The sequence below is a fragment of the Chrysochloris asiatica genome, unplaced genomic scaffold (assembly GCF_000296735.1).
Source record: "Chrysochloris asiatica unplaced genomic scaffold, ChrAsi1.0 scaffold00078, whole genome shotgun sequence".
NCBI lineage: Eukaryota > Metazoa > Chordata > Mammalia > Afrosoricida > Chrysochloridae > Chrysochloris > Chrysochloris asiatica.
In genome coordinates, this window is record NW_006408596.1 from 7458872 (window position 1) to 7472898 (window position 14027).

At 42.4% G+C, this 14027-nt stretch overlaps 1 pseudogene; it reads left to right on the top strand.

Moving 5' to 3' along the window:
- The first annotated feature begins 958 nt into the window (after nt 1-958).
- On the top strand, nt 959-1492 carry LOC102817394 (annotated as a pseudogene).
- The last annotated feature ends 12535 nt before the right edge of the window (nt 1493-14027 follow it).

A 14027-nucleotide genomic window follows, 5' to 3' on the forward strand; every position in this document is an offset into this window, starting at 1 on the left:
AAATGGAAGACATAATAGAACCTCCATGTATGGTTGTATGAATCTAGAACTAGGTAGTTGTTGTTATTAAGTGCGATTGAGTTAGTTCCGATTCATGATGACCCTGTATAGGGTTTACAAGGAGTATCTGGTGGATTTGAACCACCAGCCTCGTTGTTAGCAGTTCAGTGCTCATCCTACAGTGCCACACTATTTTCAGTTGTGTACTGCTTTATCAGCTGGAGTCTGGTGTGGCATTGTAGGATAAGCACAGGACTGCTAACTGCAAGGTTGGCAGTTCAAACCCACCAGCTGCTCCTTGGACAACCTATACAGGGTCGTGATGAGTCGGAACTGACTTAACAGCACTTAACAACAACAACCAGTTTATCAGAATCTAATGTCAAACCTATAACCAGCATTAAGGTTTTCCAGGACAATAACAGCTTAGTATGGGGTGATGGTGAGGATCTTTGGGTTTAAGAACCTGAGTTCTCAACCAGGACAATACTCCACATACAACTCAGCCAACATATTTTCAAGATAATGTAAAGGAGGTCTTCAAGAGAGCTCACGTGGAGGGGGAAGACCGAGCAAGGAGACAGACTTTGCAGGTTGATGATGTACTCCAGGAAGCCAGGCATAGGTGTGAACCCCAAACTTCCTCCAAAGCCAAGACTTCTTGAAAACACTTCAGAAGCACCTTTTGACCTTGAACTTCCATGAAAATCTGGTGATATAAAGAAGAGAGCCTTACGTCACAGCTTTTAGGAAAATTCTATGTGAGGATTTCCAGGCCTGGCTTTCTGCCATTCCTGCCATTGATCTGGAATGAACCATTGACGTGTTTTGTGCTGTGAGCTCTCATGCCTTGCTCTGTCATGGTGATGAGCTGCATGGGCCCCTGATGGTCTTCATTCTTGACCTGGTTCCTCCCTGGGGCAGGAGCTTGGGGACATTCTGGACCTGTACAGTCTCGATGGTGTTTGGAGTCCTGTCTGAAGAGAAGTTGTGTTTCACTATGAGTGACCAGTTTCATGGCCCTTTATTTACCAGGCCTCCCAGCTACTTTGACCCTTTACACCCCAGAACCCTCACATTCCTCAAGAACATGAAACTTGGTATGAATGGATCAACTGTACTTATCTGGACATGGAATACAATTTATAAATTTAAATTCAGAAAGACGTTTGATGAAAGATCTGAAAGTTTCCTAAAGGAATTTCTTAAGCCTGAGAAATTTGCAAAGGTTTGTGAGACTTGGAGAAAGGAGACCGAATGGAACAGACGTAGTCTTACAGACAAAAGGTTTTATGAGAAAGCTGAAGAGAGTAAGCTTCCCAAAGTGCTGAAAGGTTGCCTGGAATTATTTCACTCCAAAGTACTGTTCTGACTGCTCTCCACATTCACAAACCTGAGGTTTCACTTCTTGGCCCCTTTAACAGAAGACAATATTGAGGATGGAAAAGAGGGAGACACCACGTCTGCTGGTGCTGATAGCAACAGACGATAATCAAGTTGCCATCAGCATCACCAGCCAACAGAGCGATGGCCAGAGGGAACCAAAGCAAAGAAAGATTCAAGCATTCCCATGTGCCATTGGAAGACCAGCCTCTCTAACCATGACAACGGGGTAGTGGCGGTGTGCCGTGAGTGGAGTCTGTTCTGACACATAGAGCCCCTGCATAGGGTGTCCAAGGCTGTAAATCTCTATGGGAGCAGAAAGCCTCATCTTTCTCCTGCGGAATGGTTAGTAGTTTTGAACTGCTGACTTTGAGGTTAGCAGCCCAACTTGTAACCACTACACTATCAGAGCTCCTTAATCCTTGACAACAGCAAGACTGAATTTGCCGTGGCTTTGAAAATTGGGATCCAGAATATGGTGGCTTTACTTCCTTCAGTGCCAGAGGTGAAGATGAATTGCTGCTAACAGTGAAACCAGATCGGTCTCCAGAGAGAGAGAGTCGGAAATTCGTTAAGCATGTTAACCACCGAAGCTTAGAACAAAAGAAAGTCTTCCCACTCAGAACGGGTTTCTGAAGCTCTTCATTCATGTAAACCTACCAGCTCTTCCTCAGAAATTCTATATAGCGTCACTATGAGTTGGTGTCAGCTCGACAGCACTTACCAACAAGGACAACATTATGATTGACAAGACTGGACCAAGCAGAACAAAGAAGTAACCCTGGGTAGTATGGAAGCACGAAGCATGGAGTGAAAGGAGCTCTGGTAGCGTAGTGGTTACAAATCGGGCTGCTAACATAAAGGTCAACAGTTCGAAATTACCAGCTGTTCTGCGGGAGAAAGATGAGGCTTTCTGTTCCTGTAAAGATTTACATCCTAGGAAACCCTGTGCAGGGTCACCATGAGTTGGAACCGACTCCACGGTACTTAATAACAACAACAAGAAGCATGGAGTGAAGGACAGCTACTGGTCATCTCTCTCATGGTATTCTTAAAGCAGTGTTGGTTGTCCTTTAATAAAAATCATAAGAACTGTCCTCAAGCTAGACTTTGCACCTGTAGCTAGGTATTTAACATCTTAATGAAAAAAATTTTTGATTGTTAAAAAAAAAAAAGGCTCTACGTGGAGTTCATCCAGAAATAGATCTCTTATCTACAGCAGGGGTTGCCAAGGTACTGTCAGCAGGTCACATCTTACCAGAATCCTATTTGTGTGAATAAAGTTTTATTGGAACATAGCCACACCCATTCATTTATATATCATCTGTGGCTGCTTTTGCACTGAGAAGCTGCTACAGAGACCATCTGGCTTGCAAAGCCTAAAATATTTACCATCTGGATCTTTGCAGAAAAAGTCTACTGACCCCAGTTTTAGATTTTTCCTATCTGAAGTATGGTCTCCTGCCCAACATCATCAGCTTCACCTGGAAGCTGGCTAGAAATGCAGTCGCATGCCCGAACCCAGACCAAAGGAATCAGTCTGTTTTTAGCACAACCTCCAGGGCTAAAGTTGGAGATGTTCTGATGTAGCAGGCTGTGTAAGGAAGAGCATGTGACTCTCAGGGTTCTTTCCAACATCAAGATTCAAGTGGAGAACTTGTTGTTAAGTGCCATTGAGTCAGCTCCGACTCATAGCAACACTCGATACAAACAGAACAAAACACTGCCTGATCCTTTACCCTCCTCACAACTGTTGGTACATTTGAGTCCATTGCTGTTGCCACTGTATCAATCCATCTTGTTGGGGGTCTTCCTCTTTTTCACTGACCTTCCACTTTATCAAGCATGATGTCCTTATCTATGAACAGATCCCTCCTGATAACACGTCCAGAGTATGGAAAACTTAGTTGAGTCTTTCTTGTCTGCCACTGATCTGAAATTTCCAAGTTGGGGAGTATTGCTTGAACGTGGGAAATCTCGTGCTGGAAAGAAATGTAGAGATCCCCATTTTCGCCTATTCTCCTATTATGGACCATCTTCTTTTCTTTGTCATTCATTAGAGTCTGACATTCTAGAAAAATTAATATTCTTTCTGTTTTCTACCCTGAGTAGAACCAAGTAAGACCTGTTTTGTTGTAGACAGTGAACTAGGAGGCAGAGGACCCAGGTCCCAGCCTCATCTGAACTCTGCTCTTGAACAGCTGCAAGGCCCTGCCCAAGCTGAGAGTCTTAGCAGTCTCCTCTGTTAAATGGGAGCAAGTTCACCTTCTCAGGGCCTATCTCACAAGTTGCTGTGAAGATGCGTTGAAATACTATATGTGAAAATGTGATTGGTAGGGGAATATAAAAACATGAGGAATTCTTTATAGATGGTCTGACACAGAGCCTTGGACATTGTTGTGGTTGTTCGTTGCTATTCAGCTGGCATTGACTCACAACACCCCCATGCACTACAGAAGGAAACACAGCCTGGTCCTGCACCGTCTTCCACGATTGTTGGAATGCTCGAGTCCATTCTTGGGGTCACTGTGTATTTTGAGGGTCTTCCAAGCCAAGGGTTCATCTTTCAGCACTTTGTCACATAGTATTGTGCTGTGATCCATAGGTTTTCATTGTTGTTAAGTGCCCTCGGGTCAGTTCCAGTTTATAGCAACCTTGGTAGAATCTCAGAGACTGTATATCTTTGTGGGAGCAGAAGGCCTCATCTGTTGACAGAGGAGCGGCTTGTGGGCTCAAGTAGCAAGCCTTGTGGTTTACAGTCCAGTGCCTCCAGTGTTCCCAGTTTGTTGTTGTTGTTAAGCGCCGTCGAGTCAGTTCCGACCCATAGTGAAACCCTGTATAGTGCTTCCAAGGAGCGACTGGTGAGCTTGAACCATCGACCTTATAGTTCAAATGATTTTGCAGTCTGGCACATTAACACAGCGCCACACCAGGACTCCGTTCCCAGTTTAGGAGGCCAGAAATTCAAATTCAGACTTGCCTCCTTTCAGCATCTGTAGGTCTAGCATTCCTTGAAGGTTATCCATGTGTCTTGATGTCAGCCTTCCACTAGATCCAGGGAAAGGTGTTCATTAGATGAATAAATTGCCAGACCTTTCTTCCTTGTCTTAGTCTGGAAGATCTGCTGAAACCTGATCATTATAAATGACCCTGTTGGTTTTTAAAATACTGGTGACTAGCCTCCAGCATCATAGCAACCAGAAAGCCACAACAGTACAATAAACTGATAGACAAGTGGTGATTGAACATCGTGCTGGTGTGCCATGGGTCCCTACTCACAGTGACCATGGAGAAAGTTTTCAAGAGTGTAAATCTTTTAGGGAGTAGATCATAGTAGCGGAACAGCTGGCAAATTTGAACTGCTGATCTTGCAGTTAGCTGTCTAACTCGTAACCCAACTATATTACCAGGGCTCCTGGTTGGATGTAGTTGTAGTTGAACATGTTAGGAAATTTTTTTTCTGTGGGAACTGATCCAATTATAGCCACGAGGTGGCAGCAAAGAGCAGGTTACTCCTCAGAGGCTGCCTTGGGTCAACCTTCTTGGGTTTCGGCTAGGAGTAAAGTTGCTGGTACAGTTTTCTGATTTCTACCAAGTTGATTCTCCTTCACAATCCCTCCAACATTTTCTTACCCTCAACTCATCCATGTATACACATTTTTTCTTTCTTCCAGTTCTTACTATGATAACGGGGTATGAAAATGAATTGAGGAGCAAATTGGAAGTGAGAGTAATCTCTGTGTTCAAAGCTGGACATTAGTATGAATTGGTCATGAGGATTTAACCTGGGGGATTTATGAAACAGATTTCAGGCAAAATTGGTGAAAATCCATGAAACTAATGGGAAAAGAAAGAAAATATTCAATGTTTACTTGCTCTCTCTGCTTCTGCTGCTCCACCTACCATCCAGTCACCAAATATGGATGCCTGGTTGGACAGCACAGATAAACCTCTAGTCCTATTGGGGAGAACAGCTATTGGACAAGTAATTTGCTATAGCTGTGATGAAAGCAAAGCCATCTAGGAGCCATGGGGATATGGGATGGGACAAGCAAGCATTTAGAGGTAAAGGTGATCTGGACTGGTCTTTCTGGGAGACAGATGCTTAAACTGAGACCCAGGGATAAGCAAGAGTTGGCAAAGGAGGAAGGGAGAGGGTAGCGAGGAGGCAGAAGGAACAGTGTGCTGTGGCCCAATGACTTCCTCTTATGAGTCCTTTTAGAAAACTAGAATTGGAGAAAAGACTTAATGACCAAGAGCTATCACAATTCAACAGCAACTCTCAGCTTTCTGTTTCACTGACTGTAGCATCATCTACATCTGTTTCAAAAGTTCTCATGCATGTCTGCAGGAGACCACATGGACTCAGTCTCTAGCTGGTGATAGGAGCCCTGGTGGTGGCTTAGCTGGGGACTCTGGTGCTATTCAAAAGATTGATGGTTCAAGCCCACGCAGCAACTCTATGGGAGAAAGATCTAGTGGTCTGCTCCCATAAAGAGAAACGAAAAACCCCAAGCCCATTATTACTGTCGAGTTACTTGCAACTCATCGTGACCCTAATAAGACAGAGTAGAAGTGTCTCATTTGTGTTTTATGATCATTCTAGAAGCACATTACCTCATCGTTTTTCCATGGAGCCGCTGCTGGGTTTGAGCTGCTGCTCTTTTGATCAGCAGCTGAGAGTTTCCTCCATAAAGATTGTAGCCTAGCAGACCCTATGGGACAGCCCGACTCTCTCACCTGAGGTTGCTGTGAGTTGAAATTGACTTGAAGGCACGTAACCACAGCAGCAAATAGCTGGTTAATGTGTTGCCTGGGTTTTACTGCGTCCTATCAATACATCTATGATCCGTCCTCCTGGATTGTCAAGGGTATTTTGTCTATACTCAGGGTCTTCTAGTCAGTCAGAACTTTGGGTGTCTCTCTCTACACTCTTCCTTTTGTCTTAACAGTTGAGAGCACCTCATATGAAATGTTTCCAAATTTGATCATACCTTTCTTGGATGTTCTTATGGATGTCTCTGATTACTTTCTATCACCTCCTCCCCATCACTCATTATACTAGAAGTATTCCCTTTAGTCCATTGTACTAGTGAACCCCCAAGGGGAATATGGGACACATTCAGATATCTGTGAACTTGGGAGGCAGTCCTGGTGGCACAGTGCATTAAGCATCAAGCTGTGAATTGAAAGGTAGATGGGTCACACCCACCAGCTATACTACAGGGGAAAGATGAGGCAGTCTACTTCCATGGACACTTAAAACCTCAGAAACCCATTGGGGCAGTTCTACTCTAGCCTGCAGGTTGCTCTGAGTTGGAATCGACTCAACAGCATTGGGTTTGGTTTTTTGGTTTTGGTGAATGCACCAACCACTAAAGCCAGTGATAATGAGAAATTCTCCCAACCTCTTTAGTCTAAAATTGATCAAATATGCACTCAAGATGCATTGGTATTTACTGGTAATTGGAATGTGGAAGTTGGCTACAGAGAAAGCATCAGTAGTTGAAAAACATGGCATTGGTGACAGAATGCTAGAAATTGCATGATAGAATTTTTGCAAGACCAATGGCTTGTTCAATGCCAATATCTTTTTTCAATAACATAAAATATTGTTGAAACATGAACCTCACTAGATAGAGTACACAGGAGTCAAATTGAGTACATCTGTGGGAAAAGACAATGGGGAAGTCCAGTATCACCAGCCAAAACAAAGCCATGGGCAGACTGTGGAAGAGACCATGAATTCCTCATACCCAAGTTTAGGCTGAAGTTGAAGAAAATTAAACCAAATCCATGAAAGCCAAAAACTGATCTTGAGTATATATCACCTGAGTTTAAAGTCTGTCTCAAGAACAGATTTGATGCATTATACACTAATGACTAACAGCCAGAAGAGTTGTGGGATGACATCAAGAACATCATACCGGAATACAGCAAAAGGTCATGAATAGACAGAAAAGAAAGAAAAGACCAAAATGGATGTCAGAAGAGACTCTGAAAGTTTCTCTAAAACATAGAGAAGCTAAAGCGAATAAAGAAATGAGGAAATAAAAGAGCCAAACAGAAAATTTCAAAGAGCAGCCCGAGAAGACAAAGTATAATGAAATGTGCAGGCAGTTAGAAAACCAAAAGGGAAGCACATGTTCAGTATTTCTTAAGCTGAAAGAATTGAAGAAAAAATTAAAACCTTAAATTGTAACTTTGGAGGATTCCATGGCAAAATATTGAAGGATGCAGAAAGCTACAAAAGAAGATGGAAATTATATACAGTTATACCAAAAAGAAATGGGTGGTGTTTTACCTTTTCAAGAAGTAGCATATGAACAAGAACCAATGGTACTTAAGGAAGAAGTACAAACTGCATTGAAGGTGTTGATGAAAAACAAGCCTCCAGGAAGTGATAGAATACAAATTAAAATCTTTCAACAAACTGATGCAGCACTGAAGGTGATCACTCATCTATATCGAGAAATTTGAAAAACACTAGTAGGAGAACTCATTGAAATAAAATCAAAGTCTACCTCTGAAGAAAATGTTGGGATAAAGTGAATGTTCTACTTCCTAAATAAAAATTAGTAAAAGATTTTCTATTCTGACTTATTTAATACTTTGATAAAAAATTTTCTGTAAAAGTTATTGCTAGACTGTAGTTTTTATTGTTTATTGATTTGCTTAATAACACATGGATCAGTAGTAGCCTTTGGTTTTAAAGAGTTATCAACATGGTAAAATAATTCCCTCATATGTGTTCTAGGTACAACTTTTAAAAATCTATACAAACTTATAATTTCATAAAATGTAGTTGAATTGCCTTCATTCATGCAGATGTAATGTGTTTATAAAAATGCAAATATAGTTTCTGCTCCAACTACATTTTGGGATGTCCCATCAAATTGAATAGCACACCACTGACAGAGTGTAGGGAGAGGAATATATTGAGTTCAGACCAGCTGACTTGCTTCTCTTAGCTTCTTTCTCTATATCAGGAGGAGTCCGAAGGAACAGGGTCCCATCACCCTCTCTCCAACAGAAGTTGCAGAATGGAAGAAGCATTTGCAAAGATTAACCTTTAGAAATAAATGGTGTACTTCTGAAAAACCTTTTTTTTTTTTTTTTAAGGCCTTTTCTTTAGTCTCAGGGGCTAATTAGAAAATTCTGTTATTTTTATTTCCTAGAAAATATGTGTCCCTGCAATTTACTTTGTATCATTAAGAATCTCCATTTGGTTTTTATAATATATGTATGTTATGTATTTACCAATTTTTTTTCTTAACATTATTAGAGGAATTATGTAATAAAACTCCTTAAAAATAAAAAAAAGAAACTTGAAAAACACCCTGGTCAACTGAATGGAAGAGATCCATATTTGTGCCAATTCCAAAGAGAGATGTGGAAATCATTGAACAATATTACTAAGGTCACATGTAAGTAAAAGTGTGCTGAAGATAGTTCAAAAACAGCTCCGGTAACAGTACATTGACAGGGAACTTCCATAAACTCAAGCTGGATTCAAAGGAAGAAGTGAAACTAGGGATAGCATTGTTTGACATCAGCTGGATCTTGACCAAGATGCGTCTTGATTTTGTGTCAACTTGACTGGCCCCGAGACTACCATAAAGATGTTTTCTTGTGCTTTAATTGACTACACAAAGGCTTTCAACTGAGTGGTTCATTACAAGCTATGGATAACATTGTGAAAAATGGGTATTCTAGAACACTTGATTGATTGAGCTTTTTAATTTTCTCTTCAGTCCTGCAGAACCTGTACATGGACCAAGAGGCAGCTGTTCGACCAGAACAAGGAGATACTGGATGGTTTGAAATCAGGAAAAGTATGCATCAGGGTGGTATCTTTTCACCATACTTATTCAGTCTGTATTCGATCAAATAATCCAAGACACTGGATTATATGAAGAAGAATGTGGCATCAGAATTGGAAGATGACTCATTAGCAACCTGTGATATGCAGATCATACAACCTTGCTTGCTGAGCAACATCATGATAAATGGAGAAAAGATTAAAGTTGTCAAAGATTTCATTTTACTTGGCTCCACAATCAACACTCATAGAAGCAGCAGTCAAGAAATCAAACATCATATTACATTGTGGTGCTGTGGGTTAATACGCCAGGCTGCAAAGCTGTTTGAACTGCAAGGTTGGCAGTTCAGGCTCACCAGCTGCTCCTCAGAAACCCTATACAGGGTCGTTATGGGTCAGAATTGACTCGACAGCACTTAACAAAAACAATTGCATTAGGCACGTCTGCTGCAAAAGACCTCTTTAAATGCTTGTTGTTAAGTGCCGTAGAGTCAGTTCTGACCCATAGGTATACGGTATAGGATTTCTGAGGAACAGCTGGTGAGCTTGAACAGCCAACCTTGCAGTTCAAATCTACTTGGCTTTCTAGCACATTAACCCGCAGCACCACACTAGGACTCCTTAAGTGCTTAGAAGCAAAGATGCCAGTTTGAGGACTAAGGTATGTCTCACCCAAGTCATGGTATTGTCACTAGCCTCATATGCTTATGGAAGTTGACCTAAGAATAAGGAAGACCATAGAAGCATTGATGCATTTCAGTTACAGTGTTGGAGAAAGTAGGGAATTACTATGGACTGCCTAGAACAAAGAAATCTGTATTAGAAGAAATACAGCCAGAATGTTTGTTAGAAAGAAGGATGGTGAGACTTCATCTCTCAATTTAAACTTTAGACACATTATCAGAAGGGACCAGTCCATGGAAAACAACATTATGATGAAGTGGAGGATCCGCAAAAAAAAAAAAAAAAGAATATCCCCAACAGGATGGATTGGCTCAGTGGCAGCAGCAATGGGCTCAACTATCACAACAGTTGTGAGGATGGTGGACCCTGTTGTACTTAGAGTCACAGCACCTAACAACAACAATCAATAATATGCTGAGCAAATAATCTGAGAAGTTGGATTATATGAAGAAGAACTTGGCATCAGGTTTGGAGGAAGACTCGTTAGCGAATTATGATGTGCAGGTGACACAACCTTGCTTGCTGAAAGCAAAGAGGACTCGAAATAATTACTGATGAAGATCAAAGATTGCAGTCTTTAGTGTGGATTACACCTCAATGTAAAGAAAACAAAAATCTTCACAACTGGACCAATGAATAACATCATGATACATGGAGGGGAAAAAATGAAGTTGTGAAAGCTTTCATTTTGCTTGGATCCATAATCAACATTCATGGAAGCAGCAGTCAAGAAAAGAAATATGTGTTACATTAGGCCAATCTTTTGCAAATGACCTCTTTAAAGTGTTAAAGGGAAACTATATCTGTTTTAGAGCTAAGGTACACCTGATCCAAGCCATAGCATTTTCAAAAACCTCATATGCGTGTGAAAGTTCGACAGTGAATAAGGAAGACCATAGAAGAATCGATGCATTTGAATTATGGTATTAGAGGATATTGGCAGTACCATGTTCCAGAAAATCCATTCTGCAAGAAGTTCAGCCAGAAAGCTCCTTGGAAGTGTGGATGGCCAGACTTCATCTCTCATACTTTGGACATGTTAGAAGGGACCAGTCCCTGGTCCCTGGAGAAGGACATCATGCTTGTGGGGAAAAGTGGAGAGTCGGCAAAAAAGAGGAAGACACCCCCCCCCATGAGATATATTGACACTGTCGCAGCAACAATGGACACAAATATAACAGTTGTGAGGGTGCGCAGGATTGGGCAGTGTTTCGTTCTGTTGTGAATAGGGCCACAATGAGTTGGAACTGACTTAGTGGCACCTAACAACAACACCACTTAAGGTCAGCGGTTCGAAACTACCAGCTGCTCCACGGGAGAAAGATGAGGCTTTCTACTCCCGTAAAGATTTACACCCTCGGAAACCCTGTACAGGGTCGCTATAGGTCGGAACCGACTCGATGGCACATAACAACAACAACAACACCAAGATGAGTTGCAATAAACAGAGTGGCAGTGGGTTCAATTTTTTGTTCTTAGTGGACTTAGGTGAGGGAAAATTATCTTTATTTTCCCAAAATTCTACCTGAAATCCAGCATTTCTTCTCTGAGTAAGCAACGAACCACGATGGTGTTAGCAGTGCCTGTGAGACTTCTGCCAATAGAACTCACAGGTGTTTGATTATCACATGTAAAGTTCTTGCTGATATCTCAAAATTAATGCTCTTTGAAATTATTGCAGTTTTTAGACCCGCTGCCTGATCCTTTTTAAAATTGCATTAACAAAGAAACATGCATTTTATGATAGTTTGCATTCATTTTTGAAGTATTTTGATAGTTGCATTTTGATATACTTGGTTGTTTCATAATCCTGTATGTTTTATTTTAGACATTTAAAAGCATTATTTTTAACAGGATCCTTGTTATATAAGAGAGCGGCCTCTGTGCTTGGCCCCAATTTGTTTACGTCTTCATAGCAAATGGAGTTTCATTAGCCCGAAAGTCAAACTCAAATTTGTACACATCTCAACTCAACAGCCCTTAACAACAAAATTGTTTTTAAAATAGCCCAAATAAGCAGGTTTTTATCCACTTAGAACCTTCCTGGTTTACCTACACAACATCGGCTGGCCCTTTATTGTTGTTAAGTGCCGTGGAGTCGGGTCCAACTCATAATGGTCCTGTTCAGGGTTTCCGAGGCTTTACAACTTCCAGGGAGCAAACTGTGGACCCTGTGGTTTGCCATCCAGTGCTAATCATATGGAGCCACTGTGCTCCCCCTGACCGCCCTGTTGTTGTTGTTGTTGTTAAGTGCCATCGAGTCGGTTCCGACCCATAGCGACCCTGTACAGGGTTTCCGAGGCTGTAAATCTTTACAGGAGCAGAAAGCCTCATCTCTCTCCCATGGAGCGGCTGGTAGTTTCGAACTGCTGACTTTGGGGTTCTCAGCCCGATTTGTAACCACTACGCTACCAGAGCTCCTTATAAGATAAAACCCTTTCATTCTAAAGACCCTAGGATGCTGCTGTCCTTGGGAACTCTCAGATCCAGAGATTCCCCAGCTGGCTGCAGGAGAACATTGCATAAGGTGCATGTTAGTGCCCTCCTCCCTTCTTCTCTCCCCCAAGGCTTATTCATGTGCTTTCTCTTCTGAGGGCAGTGGGGCTCAGAGGTAGAATCCTTGCCTTCCACATTGTGATTCCTGATCTGTCCACCCTTCTGTCACAAAGTGGGGGCTTTGTGTTGCTCTAATGCTGAAGAGGTTTCCACAGACCAACAAGAAAGACCTGTTGAGCTACTTCAGAAAAGCAGCTAATGACAACCCCCTGTAAAAAATGCGTGGCTGAGGTGTCTGACCTCTAACTTCACAGGGGGGAAAGAAGAAGGTCAAGACTGGTTGCTGTGAGGTGGAGGTCAGACATATGTTTACCCACCAATCCTTTACCAATGCTGACACCAGTCATTCCTGCCATGGTGCTTTCTGCTGCCCTGCTGGGTTCCCTAATTCATTGTAATGGCTGCTCAGAACTCATAGACTATACTCTTAGTTAGAGGGTTTATTAGGGAAGTAACAGGTTACAATTCAGGATCAGGAACAACTGAGGATATGATTCTTCAATCAGGACAGCCCCTTCTCAGCTGAGCCTGAGCCAGGCCTCTCTCTGGCTCTCAGTCCCTCGGCCTGCCCTGTGCCTTGTCGCTCAGTACTTTATCTCTGCCAGTTAGTGCCCAAAGGAGCTCTGGTAGCATAGTGGTTATGAATCAGGCTGTGAACCTTAAGGTCAGCGGTTCTAAACTGGAGCCACTCCACGGGAGAAAGATGAAGCTTTCTACTCCTATAAAGATTTACACCCTCGGAAACCCTGTACAGGGTCGCTATGGGTTGGAACCAACTCTACGGGACTTAATAACAACAGTTAGTGCCCAGGTGCACCCCAGTCTGCCAGCAAGTCTCAGCCTGAAGGCACGTAGCTCTCTTATTCCATGGATCTGCGTACCCACTGTAACCCTCTACCTCCACAGGCCCGGAAGCCGCATACCCTCTTGTGCTGTCTCCAGTGTTAAGCTCTCTCTCTGTCTTCTGGGTCTTGGAGGTTTTCAGTGTAGGGACCCTGGGTCCAAAGGACACACTCGAATCCTGTCTGTTCTTGGTAGAAGTGATGATCCTTATCTGCCTCTGGGAAGGCTCATTATAAGCCTAGAAGAATGGCAAAACTGACCAATCATCTCAGTTCTAGACACCTTATTTGCTTGGGCCCACCCCTACAAGGGTGCCCTGTAACTTATTTATTTATTTTTAATGTTTTATTGTGAATTATATGGGAGAACTTTAGTTTTACATTCATTCCATCGTATATCATCTCATTGCCATGGTTCCAATCCCCTCCATTGCATCATGAACCACCCAAAGGGTATATCCCAGAAACCCACCCCCTATACTTCCCCCTCCTCCCCCCAGTTTTCGGCCCACAGTCCCTTTCCCTCTCTGGGTCCAAAGTCCCCAGTTGCTTCATCACTCCATGTCATCATCTCTGTCTCTATCTCAGGCATCTCTGTTTCTCTGGGTAGGGTCCCGCTCACGGCTCTTCTCTGTTGATGGTCCCAGAGGTCTACGCTCTTATCCTGGAGAATTAATCACTCCCTTCCTTGTTACAAAACTTCTACCTTTGCATTTCCAACCCTCATAGTCCGTCCTGAT